The sequence below is a fragment of the Pleurodeles waltl genome, chromosome 3_1 (genome assembly GCF_031143425.1).
Source record: "Pleurodeles waltl isolate 20211129_DDA chromosome 3_1, aPleWal1.hap1.20221129, whole genome shotgun sequence".
Classification (NCBI taxonomy): domain Eukaryota; kingdom Metazoa; phylum Chordata; class Amphibia; order Caudata; family Salamandridae; genus Pleurodeles; species Pleurodeles waltl.
The window spans coordinates 282,646,701-282,661,124 of record NC_090440.1 but is presented as its reverse complement, the minus strand read 5'-3'; the positions used below and the strand labels follow the sequence as shown (position 1 = coordinate 282,661,124).

At 40.2% G+C, this 14,424-nt stretch overlaps 1 protein-coding gene across 2 annotated transcripts in view; it reads left to right on the top strand.

The window, feature by feature from the left end:
- Positions 1-14,424, top strand: part of MYZAP (myocardial zonula adherens protein) — a 584,270-nt gene that overhangs the window by 225,223 nt on the left and 344,623 nt on the right. The gene's annotated exons all lie outside the window — the stretch shown is intronic.

The window sequence follows — 14,424 nt, the reverse complement described above, 5'->3', positions numbered from 1 at the left end:
GGAAAATGCATAGCACAGGCCAATCTGTATATTGTCGAAAAACGTTTTATTTGTTTGGAAATCAGGGTCAGAAGATGGATAAAGGGATACCATTGGTAATGGTTATTTAAACGTTTTTTTTCACATAAGAAACATGATTTGTTTCTGAATATGCCCAATCTAGGGATGAAATGATGAAATATCTGACAATTTAGGATTATAGGAGATGGGATTTCTGCTTGCAAACACGAAAGACAATTGTAATTCCAGAAAACGTTTACAGTGTGTGGAAATGTCACTTTTCTGAGTTAATTTTTTTTTGTCTCTTTAAACACTGGTGGCTTGACTCATTGAGTGCTTGTTGAGTTAGGCACAGGTTCCTAAGATGCTGTTTGATTAGAGGTTAGTGAAAAAAATTCAAAACCGAGTGGGCGGATCTTTTTCCTTGTTTTTGTTTTTAATGTTGGTGCAGTGTTGTGCATCGGTATCCCTCATTATCAATCAATCAATCAATCAAAACAATGTATAAAGCGCGTTACTCACCCGTGAAGGTCTCAAGGCGCTTGGGGAGGGGGTGGTCAGGAGGCTCACTGTTCGATCAACCATGTTTTGAGGTTCTTTCTGAAGAGCAGGAGGTCTTCGGTTTTGTGGAGGTTGGTGGTGAGGGAGTTCCAGGTTTTGGGGTCGAGGTAGGAGAAGGACCTGCCTCCGGTGGTGGTGCATTGGATGCGGGGGGACTGTGGCTAGGGCAAGGTTGGCTGATCGGAGGTTGCGGGTGGGAGTGTGGAAGTTTACTCTTTCGTTGAGGTATGTCGGGCCGGTGTTGTGGAAGAATTTATGATGAAATCATAAAATGAAGAATGCCTTCCTGACAAAATCAGACTGCCATATCTCAATTTTTGAGAACTGTCACAATGACGAAATAGCTTTTCCATGAAAATCCAATGATTTTTGTGAAAACATATACAAGAACACACCTTGGAAAAGAGAAAGTATGGGTAGGGAAAATGTGGGATAGGAGGAGAAAATCAAATTGGTGGCATTGGAGGAGAGAGGACCACACCATCTTTGGCGAATACCTGACGGGGGTTGATTAATGAGTATTAGGCACTCCTGCTCTCATACTAAATAATTCATAATGTAGTGTAATACACGGTGCAAAATATTGGGGTTACACCCTCTAAATCCCCCAACATGATAACATAGCGTTATCAAAATTAAACAATAGGTATTTGCACACGTGAACAAATTAAATTGAAATAAGTGTAATAACAGTAAGTAGCTCAAATCTCATATTTATCTCCAAAATAGTGACAATTCTTAAATCCAAACATCACAATGATACAATGAACCAAAATACATAGTTCCTAAATTTATGTCCTCCTAATGTTGAAGTTCCAAGTTATGTAGTCCATTTCCCTACGTAACTTAAATCCGCTGCAAGTTCCACTAGATGATCCAAACTTTTTCCACCAGTCCAATATAGTCCTTTCAAAATTGGTCCATCCCAAAAGTTACCACTTATAGTTCATCCGTCGTCAACACGTGTTTCATCCGGGGAGTGCCCCTGGATTTCATCAGGAACTCCTAAAATTATATTTCCATAAATACTGCTTCAGTATACAACTAATGAGTAACATTTCCCGATTACATTAGTGTTAATATTTTAATATAATACACTATTGGACAGTGGGAACCATAACTATTATTTAATAATAATTATGTATCACCATTGTTCGTGAAACAAACCCATATTAGCGATCCAGAGACAAGACAGAAAACACTGTGTAGTTATTTAAACTATGTGTTTAGACATGCACATTCCAAGAGCAAATCACCATAACTGTGATACATTCCCAAACACCCATATAATCTCCCTTAGAAACCTGAATATGTAATCAAATGTTTCAAATAAATCATACCTTCCAAATAGAATCAAGTTGAATTATATGCTTATTAATCCTCCCTGTGATTCCAAAAACCTTTAATGTACCCAGCTGAAAAACAGGTAAATATTCATAAATATTAAATTCCCCCAATAAACTCTTTCAGAGTATTATGGTCATTACATCTCCATCAGTTAACTCACCAGTTAACAGTTTCCTTAACTTGCATTCAGGTAAGTATTGGTAACCACTCTATTCCTATGAGGAACATTCAAAAATACCAAATTAAGCAATCTTTCCTCTTCACTTAATCCTCAAACTGCAACATAATGTTAGAAACGTAATACTAGAGATTCCATAACTGAGTACAAACTTACCAGCTGATATGGGTTGAGTAAACCGAGCGAGTGCACTCTCAAATGTTAAAGCCGAGGCTCTGTAGCACCGATCTATTTAAGCGCCCCTATTACAATCGAAATAGAAAACGGACTGCACAGACTCGAGTCTTTATTTCCGAAATAGTAAAAATCGAAAGCGGACTATGTTTTTCACCGCCGGGGCTGCACGTTTACATCTACACTTACAGCTCCAGGCAGGATTATCAAAAATGGGCAGAATAAGCTTATTAAATATGTATCTTTAATATATATAGACATGCAAGAACCTATCTTTCAAGTCCCTCGTGTATCACTCCATGGTATTAAATTAATAAAGGGCATAATATACATGCCCTCTCAGCTTTACTGTCAAAATATATATATACCCTATTGGATCTGTACTAACTAGTGACTCATCCCTAACAATGAGTGCAACCTTATAAATTATTGAACTAACCTCTAAACTACAACAAGAAATAACCTGTGTAAAATTCTCTCACCTAAGCACTCTATAATCAATTCTTACAAATCTTATATGCCTATTATTCTCTCCATACTTTGATGTCGGAAGGACCCTATTACTCACGTTAATTCTATATCCCTGAACATTCTATCTTAATTACTAGGCTACTTATCCCCCAAGAAATATTCCATTTCATAATCAGTATTAAGACCCCGCTCCACAGCTCCTAATCTCAAAATCCATCTGGATTCCCTTCTCCGTAGAGCTCTGTTGCCACCTCGTGGATTTACTTCACAATGATCAAAACCAAAGAATTTAAATACCTTTGGACGCCCTGTGCACTACATACCCTCATATGGGATGCTATGGGATAACGTTCATCTTCTTGATTAATCGCCCTCCAATGTTCAGAAATCCTTACTTTCAACGGGCGTATCGTACTGCCCACATATATTTTATCACATTTACAAACAAGCATATAAATCACAAACTTAGTATTACAATCTGTATGTGATTTTATGAGCACTGTTACCTCTCATATGATACAATTCCTTTTTAGGCTGTCACGCCCATTTACACACTGCACATGACCCACATTTGTAAAAACCCAAATTCCACTTACTAAGCCAGTCTGATTTAGTTTTGTCCAATAGAAAACTGGGACTTAAAATATTGTTAAGGGTATTATCTCTCCTATAAACAACCTCTGGTCTTTTGCCAATAAATTTCTTAAGTATCTCGTCACGAGTTAGTATAGACCAATGTTTACTCATAATCCTTATTAATTTCTGAGAATTTTCCGTATAGTCTAAAATAATTCTAATCTTGTGGTCACTATCCTTCTTGCCTATATTACACTTACGTACACCCAAACCCAATGTCTGTGTACGAGGTATATGAGGTATGTCGGGACGGTGTTGTGGAGGGATTTATGATGAAATCCTAAAATGAAGAATGCCCTCCTGACAAAATCAGACTGCCATATCTCAATTTTTGAGAACTGTCATAATGACGAAATAGCTTTTCCATGAAAATCCAATGATTTTTGTGAAAACATATACAAGAACACACCTTGGAAAAGAGAAAGTATGGGTAGGGAAAATGTGGGATAGGAGGAGAAAATCAAATTGGTGGCACTGGAGGAGAGAGGACCACACCATCTTTGGCATGGACTTTCACCAAGAAGAAAGAAAACGAGTAGAAGAAACAAAATGGGGGAAAACATTTTCTTCAGAGATTGAGAGGAGATAAAAACAAGGTACAGAAAACAGTAGTGAAAAAGTGGGCCCCATTAAAAACAAGAAATATTAGGAAAAAACAAATTGAAGAAAATATTTTTCACTACAGATGGTCACTAGGATCGTATAGTCAAGCTGGTGAAAGTCGTTCTAGGTTTAACAAAAAATCTTCATTAAAGGATCAATAAAAAAGGTTTGTCAGCAGGTTTCTTCAGATTTTTTCTTAATAACGCATAGAACCTGGTACATTACATGGAGTGAGTAGGAAGGCAGTGTGATTAACAGAATGCAAGTCGGACGTTTTGATGTCTCAGTTATGCAAAGAATGCCACCTCTAATTCATCTTGGAAATTATGCTCAAATGTCATTACCTGTAGGAAGGCCCATGGTCTGAAATGGATAGCAAATTTGAAGATTAACTGTATTTTTATCCTTTTTTTTTTATCAGTTGAATATGTGCTCTTTCAAAGAAAGAAGAATGCAGTGGTTCAGTATTTGAGCAGATAGGATGATTCAAAGTTGCAGATGTGTTTTGATGAGCACAATCAAATGGGTCATTTTAAATCTATGTCAGACACACAAGACATTCCCATTAAATGGTAGATGGGTAACATTTAAGGATTTGATTAGATAACATCAGTTAGCAACACTCAAAAAACGTCATACTTGGTGGGAGTAAACAAAGCTTTTTCCTCACTTTACCAAGTCTGAATTGTTTGGGAGTGAAAGCTGCAATCAATGCTCATAGTAATCCGTAAGCAGGGTAAGGCAGGATCATTCATTGTGCTGTTATTCTAGACCAATTCCTCTATTAAATGTAGATGCAGATATTTTCACAGACGTATTGGCAACCCGGATGGAGGCATTGCTGCTGGGACTGTGAACCTGGATCATTCTAGTTTTGTTGCCAGCATGAACTTTATAGACAACATGAAGAGGATCCTGCACATAATAGATAGCATTGAAATGGCAAATAAAAAAGCTTTACTGCTATTTTTTGATGCATAAATGGCATTTGACTTTGTGACTTGGCAGTACGTGCCACACTTGAGTGCTACGGTGTTGGACCCAAATTCTGGGCTATGTACAGGTACACAAAGTTGACTTCTGTGGTCCAGGATAAGTGGAGATTCCTTATCACTGCAGCTGATCCATAGGCACTGAGGTTCTCTTTGGCTTCTTCTGTTCATATTGATATGGGATTGTTGGTGGAGACTGCTCAGAAATAGGAAGATGCATGGTTTCAATATAGGAAAAGGCGCACACACACCCTTACGATATAGGCCTACGACATATAGGTGTTGCTGACTGATCCTTGTCAATCTGTTCTTGTCCTAAAGGACGACCTGTAGAATTACAGTGTGGCCTCAGGGATTTAAAGGTAATGTTCAAGAGATAACAAATATCTCTGTACCGTGTGATCAGGCAGTCTCACTCATAGTGAGGTTTGCTTTCCAGTGGACTTCGAATACTTTTACATAGCCGGGCAGACCAATGGTGCATCATGTGTGCAGGTGGTACCTTGTTTGTAGAGGAGGTAGTCGGGGAGGGGACTGGTGCTGGTGCTTCCTCCGCCGACAGTGCCACTCCATCTGGACACCGCCACACCGTATTACGGGTTGTAATACGGTGTGCGGTCTCTTTTTGGCATGGCATGGCGGTACCAGTGGCGGTACCGCTGTGCATCGCCGACCTCCAGCATGACTGGTCTCAGAATTCCACCCACTTTCGAGCGGAAGTCAGAGATCAGTCGTATTAGGGCAGTCTTAAGACCGCCAGCACTGGCAGTATTTTGGCACCCACGTCTTCGGTGGTCTTTGGAAAGGACCGCCGAAGTCGTGATGAGGGCATATGTCTGTAGGCCCCTTATACTGTTTTAAAAACGGTTTATCACACAGGATGGAGATAAGAAACTCATTTCGGATATTTATAAACTATTTACAAAGACAACCACCACAGGAAAACTCCCAGACCGAGAACGCCGGAGTCTGAGCTTTCTCAGTGAGTGAAAAAGACTCTCCACAACACATCCAGGTGCACCGCGGCAAGGGAAGTGGTGAATATAATCACATATTGGTTTCACACACTGACCTATGTACATGAGTAGAACATCTTGTCACACCTGCTATGGCATTACCCCAAACTGCACCACTACTAGGCACACATCCTAGACTCCAGCAACTTCATGCTCAAGGTCAGTTTTTCTCCCTTTTCTGTATAGACACTGATGGGTCTACCCAATGAGTATATCTTTCCTGTGGAGAAATCAGATGGCATTGGCAGTATGTTCATCTTGAAAGGCTAATGACCCCTTGAAGCAAATACAGAACACCAGAAAATAATCAGTGAATATTCTGGGACATTTTGGGAATGGATAAAAACTCATTCTTTGAACACAGGAGAGATGTGATGCCAACACTATGGGGACAATTTCTGAGTTATCTCTCCGCTGAATCTAGGGAGCTTCCATGCCTTCATTATTTAAGACCGCAGAGGAAAATCACAAACTGCACACCATAGCTGGCTGAGGTGGAGTGGGTGATGGTGCAACAGCACGAGAGAGGCATGTCCTGTGGGGGCTGTACCGAGGTTTACCAACTGGGAGCACTTAGGGAATGGGATGAGTAGTTGGAGGGATGTTTATAGGCTAGATGATGGAAGCAGGGCTGTGGTAGCACTCCCAAATTAATCATGCTGGCATTCAGAAAGTGAATGAGCAATAGAAATATCTTTAAATTTGTTTTTATCTTGTCTCATTTGTGTGCTTTTTAAAGATGGAGATCAATTACGAGTGTGACCGTTTGGCCTGTGCCAAACTGCCACTTTCCCATTCCTACCACCAGGGCGTTCGGACCGCTGGGCCAGAGATAAGCATCTTCGGCCCGGCAGTCCACCTAAGACCACCGGCGGTATTGTGAATCCCTTCCCGCCAGGATTTACGTGGCGGTCGCACCACCATGAAAAACCTGGTGGAAAGGCTACCGGCCACAGGAATTTCCAATCCTGATGCTGGTAGATGACTGCCTCACCCCCCACCCACATCCAAGAGCTTCCCCTTCCCTTACAACATTCTCACACCTCACCTTCCCGCGGACTGTAGTAACCCCCCTGCATACACTCACCCAAACACACAAACTTCCACACACACGCGCACACCCTGACACTCACAAAACCCTTACACTCGTACACACACAACACCCCTCCTCCCCTTTCGGACAGTCACCTTACCTGGTCATTGAGGTGGTCGTCCAGGAGGGAACGGGTCCTGGCGCTTGCACCGCAGCCAGTGCCCCACCAACACAACACCGCCACGCCGTTTTTCAAATTGAAATACGGCGGGTGGTGTTTTGACAGCGTGGCAGTGTCGGCAGTGCAACCGCCACTAGACCGCCAACTGCCGGTACAACTGCTGGTTGTTTCCACTTGGAAAATGGTGGAAAACCACTAGCAGTTGTAATATGGAGGTTTGAGGACTGCCGTGCTGGAGGTCTTTTGGCGGCCACCAGCACGCCGGTCGGCGGTCTTCCACGGCCAAGTCTTAATGAGCACCTTAGTCTAATCCAGCGCTTCAGATCTTTTTAGAACCATGGCCCAGTTTTTAGAACAACAACAAACTTTTGTGACCTACCTAGCCTTGTAGTTGGGCCCTCCCTGTTTCTTAGCTTTCTTTCACACTGCACATTTTATAAGTTGTACATTTTAGCTACATCGTATTTATAGCAGTAATACTTTTTATGTACAAGCTTGCCTGATATTATTCTGAGAATGCAGGGTACATGACACTTGTATTTAGTTGGCTTTCTCAATACATAATCAGGAGAACACTGTGCAGAACACTGTGCAAGGCTACATACAGAACACAATACAGTTTTATTATAAAAGCAATGCACTGACCAGAAGGGTCAGGGGGCATTCCAGCCGTGACTATCTTGGGACCGGTGTGGTCAACAATGCAGCTTTACTGGTGCTGATTCACCAGCCTCCCGACCAGGATTGCCATTTATCACACAGGCAGACACCTGACACCAGTTTCAGGTATGAGGCTAAGAAAAATCCCTTGGATTGGGAAGGCAGAGGGTACACGTAAATATGCTCTCTTTAGGGAATTAGGGCCAAGTAGGAATCTCTAGAATTTCTAGAACCAACTAACAGTGGTGGGAATATTCATTGTTTTCACCCTGTTCAAAATGCTGTTTATTTGGCTCTGTCTCTGCTACCTAATTATCGCAGCTCATTCTTTCTATATAAGATTACGTTAGTTGCAATAAATGAAATGAAAACTCGGCCTGTGTTGTCTTTGTGTTTTTGCCTTGGCATGCATGAGCTACATGATGAAACAGTGAGATCTGTTTCCATGGCTTTCCTGGAGAGTCAGGTTGCCACAAATCACTTTCTTCCTGTAAGGTTAGGGGTTCAGGTGAGGTACTGCGAGCCAGCCAAGAACTGGGCTGACAATTACTAATGGAGGACTCAGTCCCCCACATTCAGAAGTTCTGCCATCCTGCATGACATGCTCAGTCCTGTTTCATAATAGTAACCTCTCCACAGCTTTAATGATCATGAGGCATGCAAATGTTTAACGTAGCTAAAGCATTGTGTGGTAGTGCACTGTCATTTACACACATCACTTGGAATGGCCAATACATTTGCATAGACATACAGTGTTACTGAAAGAAAATATATTGCAAACAAATAATATGTGTAGATCAGGTTTCAATGAATATTAACCCCTTCGCTGCCAGAACTTTTCCCCCTCAGGTGCCAAGTCTTTTTTTGGCTGTTTGCGGAAGTTCGCGCTTAGGCCCTCATAACTTTTTGTCCACATAAGCTACGCACGCCAAATTTGTTCTTTTTTTCCAACATCCTAGGGATCTTAGAGGTACCCAGACTTTGTGGGTTCCCCTGAAGGAGACCGAGAAATGAGCCAAAATACAGCGAAAATTTCTTTTAAAAAAAAAGAAAATGGGAAAAAGGTCTGCAGAAGAAGGCTTGTGGTTTTTTTCCCCTGAAAATGGCATCAACAAAGGATTTGCAGTGCTAAAATCACCATTTTCCCAGCTTTCAGGAACAGGCAGACTTGAATTAGAAAACCAAATTTTCAACACAATTTTGGCATTTTACTGGGACATACCCCATTTTTACTATTTTTTTCAGCCTCCTTCCAGTTAGTGACAGAAATGGGTGTGAAACCAATGCTCGATCCCAAAAAGCTAAACAGTTCTGAAAAGAAGACAAAATTATGAATTCAGAAAGGGGTAATTTGTGGTGATCCTACAAGGGTTTCCTACAGAAAATAACAGCTGAAATAAAAATATATTGAAATTGAGGTAAAAAAACAGCCATTTTTCTCCATGTTTTACTCTGTAACTTTTTCTTGCGATGTCAGATTTTTGAAAACAACATACCGTTACGTCTGCTGGACTCTTTTGGTTGTGGGGATATATAGGGCTTGTAGGTTCATCAAGAACCGTCGGTACCCAGAGCCAATAAATGAGCTGCACCTTGCAATGGGTTTTCATTCTATACCGGGGAATACAGCAATTAATTTGCTGAAATATAAAGAGTAAAAAATAGGTATCAAGAAAACCTTTGTATTTCCAAAATGGGCACAAGATAAGGTGTTGAGAAGCAGTGGTTATTTGCAAATTCTGAATTCTGGGGTGCCCATACTAGCATGTGAATCACAGGGCATTTCTCAAATAGACGTCTTTTTTACACACTGTCTTACATTTGGAAGGAAAGAATGTAGAGAAAGACAAGGGGCAATAACACTTGTTTTGCTATTCCGTGTTCCCCCAAGTCTCCCGATAAAAATGGTACCTCACTTGCGTGGGTAGGCCTAATGTTCGCGACAGGAAACGCAACATGGACACATCACATTTTAAAATTGAAATCTGACGTGTTTTTTGCAAAGTGACTAGCTGTCGATTTTGGCCTCTAGCTCAGCTGGCACCTAGGGAAACCTAGCAAACCTGTGCATTTTTTAAAACTAGATACCTCGGGGAATCCAAGATGGGGTGCCTTGTGGGGCTCTCACCAGGTTCTATTACCCAGAATCCTTTGCAAACCTCAAAATCTGGCCAAAAAAAACACTTTTCCCTCACATTTCGGTAACCGAAAGTTCTGGAATCTGAGAGGAGCTACAAATTTCCTTCCACCCATCATTCCCCCAAGTCTCCCAATAAAAATGGTACCTCACTTGTGTGGGTAGGACTAGCGTCCACAACAGGAAATGCCCCATAACACAACGTGGACACATCACGTTTTCCCAAAGAAAACAGAGCTGTTTTTTGCAAAGTGCCTAGCTGTGGATTTTGGCCTCTAGCTCAGCCGGCACCTAGGGAAACTTAGCAAACCTGCGCATTTTGTAAAACTATACACCTAGAGGAATCCAAGATGGGGTGACTTGTGGGGCTCTCACCAGGTTCTGTTACCCAGAATCCTTTGCAAACCTCAAAATTTGGCCAAATAAACACTTTTTCCTAACATTTCGGTGACAGAAAATTCTGGAATCTGAGAGGAGCCACAAATTTTTCCCACATTTCTGTGTGGGATGACCACACCGGGACAAATTTCCTACCACCCAATGTTCCCCTCAGTCTCCCGGTAAAAATGATACCTCACTTGTGTAGGTGGGCCAAGTGCCTGTGACAGGGAAGATAGAAAAACATGTCGAAATTGAGGGGGAACCAAAGCGGGTCCAAAACGGCAGTTTGAAAAAATTAATTTTTAGGCTGACGAGTGCAGCAGAATTTTTATTGGTATAGATGAGACAATGTTGGGTGGTAGGAATTTTGTGGATTCCTGCAGATTCCGGAAGGTTCCATCACATAAATGTGGGAAAAATGTGTGATTTCCAGCAAAGTTGGAGGTTTGCAGGGCATTGTGGGTAGGAAAATGGTGCGGGTGTATGTTAAGCACACCACCCTGGAATCAACCAGATGTTTAGTTTTCAGATGTGTCTTGGTCTTGTGGATTTTTCTACATGGCAGCGTCCCAAAGTCCAAAAAGTGCCCTCACCATTCCAAGTGGGACGATTTTGGAGGTTAGCCAAGCTCTCATGGCACAAATGTAAAACCGAAGCGATTTCCCCTTCCAACCCTGACCTGGGGGGTGGAGGGGTGGCCCTCGGGGGAAGTGCTAGCGCTTCCCCTGAGGGCCGGTACATGGATGTGATGGTTACGTCCGTGGCACCTGAGAGGCGCAGCCACGGACGTAACCATTATGTCCGTGGTGATTAAGGGGTTAATATTAATCATTTGTGCATCATCAAAGTGCCTTGATTTGTTTTGATCCTATTACAATCTTTGTTCCCATCTCATCAATACTATGAAAAAACATGCTTAATTTTTCCTTTCCTAACTACTGAATGCGTACAGTTAATTTAAAGGCATTTACATTTTGTTGTGTTACATAAAATGGCATTCTACAGCCATTCTGTTCATACTCTCTGTGCCCCGGCAAGATTGTCACATAATTAACTTTTTTGTCTGTCTGCAAAGTGAGAGGAGTTTGTAAACCCAAATCTCCATGTTAAAAAAAACATAAGCAGAAATTTGTCAGAAGACTTGCTTGAAATCTGGCTTCTGTCTTTGAAGCACAGCAAATGTGACAAGATAAAATCAAAAGGCATTGTTATTTAATACCAGGATTTTTGTGACCCTATTGTCTCATACTCCACACTTTGAGAAGCGCTGATCTAATCTATTTTCCATCAAAAATACCATACCATCTTCCATAACTGATGTTATGGTCACAAACTAAGTCTAATTACTACACATGTGGTAGTTGGATAAATGTGTCAATAAAAATCCAAACATATTGTAATTGTTAGCTGATTATACTTGTGCTGTGAGCACCCGTGAGTACCCTTGAGCAGATTTTTTATATGCAGATGATTGTAACTAAACACAATATCAGAAAAGAAAAGTTATGCTGTCTTTCTCTGTCTGAAGACCGCATTTGATAAGCTAAAAAGATAAATTCTACAGGCTGTTTTAAAAACAATGAATCAGCTGTATGCCCTTATGTAGTTTTATTTAGACAGCTTTGTATCGGTTTGTTATAAAATGGATTGGTGGCTCAAAGAAAATATAATCATATTCAGGGCGCTAGACAAAAATATTTTTTGCCACATTTGTTGCATCATTACATCAATGGGATGGTCTGAGATCCTTAAATATTCACACATGATATTCCTAGGTAGCTACCAAGTTCACACCTATTGTATTTTTACTGAAGGGGCTGTTTTTTTTATCACCCACAAAAAAGGAGGTACATAATCTGTTAGATCAGTTTCAGTTGGTATTTTTTTTTTTTAATTGATGGTCAAACTATTGAAAACACTGATGGTTAAAAATCCAGTTCCATGGAAGTGGTGCCTTGCTGTCATGTAATAGGAAATTACGGTATGGACGAGATCCTACAACTAAATGCTATACATTGCATATAATGAGTGTATGGGGTAGAAATTTGTGGTAATAGTAATGGTATAGGGTTTGGGCCACTTTCTTAAAATCAATCTCGCGGCAGACTTTTTTGAGTCGACTCGAAAGATGTTGGGAGTTAGCGTTAGTCAAAACAATTTCCAATGTGTGACATTTTAGGCTATACAGTGAGGACCAAGAATCAGGAATAAAGTTAAGGATTTTATTACAGTATAACTATCAGGTTAACATAAACCAACCTCAAAAATATATTGTGAATATCCAAAATCACAACAAGAAAACCAAACCTTAAGCGCATCAGTATAAAGCATACAAAAAGTTCAGTAACAGCAATACAGAAAATTAGTAAGAAGATTCAGTGTTCAGAGAACAATCATTGCTTCTCTCTCCTAAACATGTGTAATGGTTGAAGTCATCTAGCTCTGGGCCTAACTTAGTCAAGATTTCTAAGACTAGGGAAGATCTAAAAAAATTGGGGAAAACCTAGGAAAAAGGAAAATATGCTCATGCATGTAGGGAAGGTGTCAGCATTTCAGAAGTTTGTACAAGAGTCTTCTTAGAATCAGGATAGAAGCGTTAGCCAGAGCCACTTAGCAAATATGGCACAGGATGAAGTGGAGAGGATAGAGGTCTGTACCTCTCAAAGTCCAAAGGAGATCTGCCAACAATATATGTGAGCGCTAATTAATATCACTCAAATCCTTCTAAACAACACCCTTTTTTCACTCCATCAGGGGCTCCATTCTCTTGTTGTAAAGTACAACATCTAAGGTTTCTCCCAGAGCAGCCTTGAGAACGATTTCGACCTTGGACATCTGCAACATTTCCTAAATAGGGACTATCATCTCACACTCTGTTCCGCCATGCTCTTCTGTCAAGGTCTTTTTCTAAAGCTCTCTGTCTAAGACAGTGTTACATCTATTTCCAAGTTAACATTTCATGTGAACATTTCTGCAGAGAAAAACACATGTAAGCAGAAATGAAAGTAGCATTTCATGTCAAAAGAAAGTCAGGCCTCTTCTAGGCAACATAATCATACAGTGCAATTGTGCACGTTTAAATAAATGAACATGTCAGTACATGAGTTCAAATAAATTTCATTTTACATCCTTAGTAGAAAGCAATGCAATTTTGAATACACAAGTATAAATGGAACTAATAACTACAATTTAAATTAAAAGTGAAAACATTATTGCACACATTTACATCAATTCTTCTCGTTTTTGGTGTTAATACACATCAGTAATATGAGGATAGTTTCTAAATAATTTCAAATGACTATGTTTCATTTAATAGGTTAAGGCACACAGTATGTATGAATCTCTAGTTCAGTAATGAATGCACTTCAATTTAGGGTTGAAGTGCAACACTTCACATTAATATTGTTAGATCACACAGAATATGTAGTGATAAGTGCACATAAAAATTGTGTTTTGTAACATGTAAGGGTGGAGTCAATTTATGCGTTTCTCTTAATACAGAAAGTCTGTCAAGGATTGAGAATGTAGTAAAAAAACAGATTTGTTGCAACCCTTAATCTTATATTAAAATTAGGAATTAAAGGCATTGACCTGGACATAACATAAAGCCTCCTAGATATTTGGGTATGATTAAGCATTGTATATTGCAAGAATGGTCTAAAAGAAAAAGTAGGATTTTCTGGAACTGGTTCCCTCAAGTAGCTTAATTGCTTGAAGCTTACACTTTTTGCACAGTGCCAGAGAGTGTACTGAAGGCAAACACTGGATTAATAAAACCAATATTGGCAATAGACAAATAAATGGATTGACAAAGTTCTGGATGCAAAATTAAAGCCTTGGTCTCTGGAAATATTTTGAGAGCATATTTTGAATGAATTGACTTATTTGTATTTTTTATGTATGTGACATGTTTGTATTTGTATCCAAAATTTAGATTATACACTTTGGGGGTTATTACAACTTTGGAGGAGGTGTTAATCCGTCCCAAAAGTGACGGTAAAGTGACGGATATACCACCAGCCGTATTACGAGTCCATTATATCCTATGGAACTC